General features: G+C 44.4%; 2 long non-coding RNA genes across 2 annotated transcripts; one reads left to right on the top strand and one right to left on the bottom strand.

The window, feature by feature from the left end:
* Nucleotides 1–596: 596 nt before the first annotated feature.
* LOC119275930 lies at nucleotides 597–2418 on the top strand. The gene is made up of 2 exons (XR_005136072.1): nucleotides 597–1528; nucleotides 2162–2418. It is a non-coding gene; the product is annotated as an uncharacterized LOC119275930 (long non-coding RNA).
* Nucleotides 2419–2970: 552 nt separating this feature from the next.
* On the bottom strand, nucleotides 2971–4157 carry LOC119275931. The gene is made up of 2 exons (XR_005136073.1): nucleotides 3213–4157; nucleotides 2971–3098 (listed from the first exon to the last, which is right to left on the bottom strand). It is a non-coding gene; the product is annotated as an uncharacterized LOC119275931 (long non-coding RNA).
* Nucleotides 4158–5122: the final 965 nt, after the last annotated feature.

The following is a 5122-nucleotide window of genomic DNA, read 5'->3' as shown; positions in this document are numbered from 1 at the left end:
GAGCATGGTGGCTGCGGCAGCAGCGAGCGACGGCGACGACCTCCGCTCGATGGGAGAGAGAGGGAGCCAGAGGAGTGGGGGAAGGCACGAGAGAGAATGAGAGGGCCTGGGGGGTGCGTGGCGACGCGGGTGAGATCCAGGGCGACAGGGACGTAGGTAGGTAGGGTGGAGGTGTCCGGGGCGCGTGCCGGCGCGCTGCGGCCATGCGCTCTAGCTACTGGCCTAGGGAGGAAGATGATAGGGAAGGGGGCCAGGTGGGCTGGGCCGGCCACTTGGGCCGCGAGGTGGGCTTTGGTGGGTGCCAGGTAAGTTTCTTCTCTCTCTCTCTCTCTTTGTTTTTCCTATTTTAGTTTGTGTTTTATTATTATTCTGTAGTCTTTAGGGCTTTAATAATAATACTAACTAGTGAGTAGTGCGCGGCGGCACGCCGCGCTCCATTGATTTGTTTGAAATTTGCTTTTATGGACTTCTTCAGAATTGTTGTACGTTTTGCGTATGTGTGTCTTTATAGTGTTCTCGATAGAGATTTCACATTATGGTAGTTAAAACGGATTATGCTGCAAAACAAGAAAAAACCTTTGCTAGATCAGATTCATCAGAAATAAGAGTTGCTACATTGATGAACACATGTAAATTAAACAATTTTTTTGACGGGAAATTGAACAATATTTCACTAGATGTCATGTACGCAAATTTCTTTGAGAGAACATATCTAGGTCAAGCTGCTAAATATGGACAACTCATTTCTCATCCAAGGGTCCACATACTTTTTTTTGAGAACAAGGGTCCACATAGTTGGATCGCACGATTGCACGATTGCACCTGAGGTGATGATCGTATGTTAGTTGCGCCTGATGTACTCTGAGGCTGAGCGCATCGCAATATGAGAGAGAGACATGACGAGATGGATCTAGAACATCTTCCCCAAATCATTTCCTCTAGTGAATTGACCATCACGACTCCCCTGTCCTCTCTCTTGCGTGCTAGTGCTCGCTGCTGCAGCCGCTCGCCCGTGACCCGATCTGCCGGAGTCACGGGTCACGCGGTGGCCGGCGCCCTGCTTCTCGTTCGTGCTCTTGACCGCCAAAGACTGAGCTCTCCCAGAGACCGAAGCCAAGACCGCGTGCCTCGCGTGCAATCTCGAGGAGATCCTGGCTCGTGCGGAAGGAGGCGGTCAGCCATGGCCATCGCTACAGCAACGGAGCCCGCGCTGGTCCGCCTGCTCGGCAGCTGATGCGGAGGTGGTGGGATTTGCAAAGCCCACGAGGGTGACCTCTGCCGGATCTGGTGCCCACGCATGGTAGTCGACGCGGCAGGACTTGCGGGGGAGCAGGTGATTTTGGAGCTGGAGGTGGATGGGGGGATGGAGCGCCGTGGACTGTGCGAGGACACTGTCTGATCCTGTGTGCCTACTGCCTAGCGTGAGCGACTTTCCTGCTGCCTAGCTAGATGCACGGTGGCTGAACATCTTCCTCATGGAGTTGTAGACTCGTTTTGCTGTTTGTCCCTGACCGCAGGAGGTGCATCGGTGAGTAGCTTTTGCCTTAGCTCAATTCCTATTCAGTGCAGGCTAAGTTTTGAGAAGTTTTGACTCTGGGCAGTAGTGCGTGCCTGATGCAAGTTGATCTGCTGATGGGTTTTATGTGTTTCCTTGGGTAATATATACTCCCTCCATAAACAAATATAAGAGCGTTTAGATAACTACTTTAGTTGCCTAAACACTTTTACATTTCTTTACAGAGGGAATAACTTTTTATCCAGTGAACTTTCTTCTAGTTGTAGCAGGCGTACTTGGCTTACCCAAAGGGAAAGGAAATAATAGCTTCAATGAATGTCTAAAGAAAAGAAATTATATTTAAGTACTAATATTAAGGTTGAATATAACATGCCTTCATAGATCACTCCTCACATATTTTAAAGTCAATAGAAATTGTATGGTAATTATGAACACAATTTGTTGGAAGGAACTAAATTAACCTTATAAGGGTATTTTTGATTCAAGCAATCCTTCAATTGTTGGTAGTGTTTTTTATTTAAAGAAAATGATCAGCAATTCAGATCATTCATAATATTAATAGAGTGCTGCCCTCCCGTCCTTCAAATCCTAATTTTGTTTCTTTTGGTTGTGTTGTTATTTCTTCCTTCTTTGGCTCTGCATAAGGAAATATCGTGAAAATAAGGGCTAACATAAGATAGTGTCAAGGGGGGTTGACTATCACCACCAGGCGGCAATAAACTATACCGCACATCATGACAGATGAAGGAAGTCCATATTCTTGTCAGCTATTAACACTGTATGTCTTTGTGTATGACATTTGGCTGGCAAACTCACAGTTCATTATGTCAAATGAGAAATGAGACAAAACACTCTTGTAGCTGACTGTCAACATGAGAAATGAAACTATTAGTCTTTCTATACCTTTGCAGACAGAACACTCTTCTAACTAGTGTCTGAACTCTGTACCTTTGTAGACAGAACACTCTTCTAGGTAGTGTCTAAACGGTCCTAGATAGTGCTTCCCTGCCGATGTGATTTAGCCATAAATTATACATAGTTACACTTAAAAACTGTCCAGGTAGAGTAAAAGCAACACCATAATATATGACAGTGCAGATTCTATCATTGTCTCTAAAGTAATGAGACTCCTTTCATAAAATTAAAACACCGCATTCCCATATATTATGTCTAAGATATTAAAATTCTAAGGCCTTGTTTGGTTAGTTCATAAGATGCATATTTCTTTTCTTCCAACATCTTGCTTTCTGGCAAACCAAAGAAGATATAAAATTTGTACCTCAGAAAAAGAGCATCCCATGGTGCTCCACCTGCATGTTCTGAGCAAACACCACTTGAACAGTCTGATTTAGGTCCAAAGAAGATACAAAATATGTACTTCAGCCAAAGAGTACCCCATGGTGCTGCAAATGCGCATGTCCGACCAAACACCACATAACTGGCATATTAAGAAATATTCAAAAGAAAATTTTCCATTCCAGGATAAACATCTCTCTGAAAAACAAAACTGCTCACAACTTGGAGCATGCATGTCTGTCCCGATCTATCATCTCACGCATCTGTTTTTATTCCAGTGAAGAGTCTGTAGTCATACAACAGTGTTTTCAGTTCTGCATGGCAATGCCATCCATCTGCTACCCCTCCTCAATTTGTAAAACAACTACAAAGAAAGTAAGTCAAAAGACCATGTACTCACCATGGTCTCAGGCTATGTGAAGTGTATAGCCCATCATCTTGCAATTCCTTGAGAATATCCCTACCAAGTGCATAATATAAATGAAGTTACGTACTACCTTTTCTCAAAAGTCATCCTTCAATTCGAATCCAATTAAGTTGATTTGATGAGGGCATTGTTCATGCTTCCACCTCCTTGGACCTTCAACGGGAGGCTCCAAATTTTATAATTTTGGGGACGAACCTAGGGCGGAGCGGATAATACAAATGGAACAAATCAAGAGTGAAGAAAAATACCATGTCCTAATTTATTTTAGAAACTTTCTGTAAGTTCTGACATCATCAGATAGAGACTCGTTCCGTCAGGTGGACTGAAATAAGTTGTTACCGTATTAACGAAAATTATTGGATACAAATCACTGGCTTCATTGCCGACTGAGGTAACATCTCTATCCCCATGGGTGAAAAAACAATACAACAAGGAAAGAAGACATGGTAAAGATAACATGGTAGTTGGAGGGAAAAAGAAGGAAGGAAGGAAGGGGAGATGGCCGTGCCTGCAACATCCACCTCACGTGGATTTGGCCGCTCGTCCGAGGCCTCGCATGTGAGCAACAGGAGACCAATGCGATATCCTCACCTCAAACTGGTGCTTGCTACTGTGCACTCCGGTGCGTCGGCTGTAGGCGGCGGACCATCATGGTGCGCCATGACCACCGGACCGAACGTCCTGATGCGGCTTTCCATGACCAGATGCTTCGTCTCCAATTGCCGGAGGCAAGACGGTGCTAGAGCCTAGAGAGAATGGATGCGGCAGTGAGGCAAAAACTGAATTGAGAAGACCAATCTAGGGAAGGACGTGGAAACTGAATGAAGGACCAACATAGCAAGGAGCTACTTATAGGCAAGCAAAAGGAGATGAAAAAAGAACCCACCAGAAAGACCAAGAACACAACGTGTCCATCCATAACATAGAGAGACAACTATACAACAGGAAAACGTGGCCACATGCATGCATGCATGAGCTAAAAACAAAACCTACCCATACATGTCTAGAAGAGCCATGCGTGGTCAACCTAATCTTTTGGCATGAGACAAAATCAGCCCATACACCTCTTTTTTTAAGGAAAAACCTTCCAGGAAAGTCCACCACACCTATGCAGCAATAAACAAAATGTGCTTGAACAAGAATGGAATCGAACACATCCCAGAAAACTTTCACGCACACGCGTCGCCCCAACAAAGAAGGTAAAAGCCCAGAAGGCAACGTGTCCATCAGTAAACTGCCAGTCAACAACATGTGAGGCAGACGTGGCGGCATGCGTGGCCCATGTAGCAATCGCAGGAAATCTAGAAGGCCACCAGAAAAGCTCACGTGAACTGGACCAAGACATGCATGTGACGCGCCGTCAAACAAATATTAAAGAGAAAACAAAGGATGGCCGCTGTAGGATGTACTGCACACATGGAGGCAACGTGTCGCTCAAACATCATAGGTAAAAAAATCCAGAAAAACCAGAAATATGGAACCCTTACGGGCCTAGTATTCTTAGTATACTAACTCAAAAAACATGAAACTGCTCAGGCCCACTATTTGAAATATATCAAACAATAAACATTTTAGTTTATGATTATTTGGACAATTTAAATGTCCAAATGCAAATAACATATGATTTAATTCAAAAATCTAGAATGGTCTAGAAAAATGTGCACCATTTTTAGAAGAGGTTCTAGACCAATGCCAAGATGATGAACATTTTAGAAGGGCATTTTGGGTTCGTTGGAAAAGTATTTTAGTAACCCTAGTTGAGTTAGGTGGTGCTGGGGTTTCTATCATCCCCATTTCAATTTTCTGTCACCCTGCCGGCCACGAGCAACAAGCTTCTTCGTTGCACACTTTCATGCGCCGCGACTGGCGCACCACCACTCCAT

Source organism: Triticum dicoccoides, chromosome 3B (assembly GCF_002162155.2).
Source record: "Triticum dicoccoides isolate Atlit2015 ecotype Zavitan chromosome 3B, WEW_v2.0, whole genome shotgun sequence".
NCBI classification, from domain to species: Eukaryota; Viridiplantae; Streptophyta; class Magnoliopsida; order Poales; family Poaceae; genus Triticum; species Triticum dicoccoides.
The sequence above is the reverse complement of the archived record's forward strand: the minus strand, read 5'-3'. Positions and strand labels throughout refer to the sequence as shown.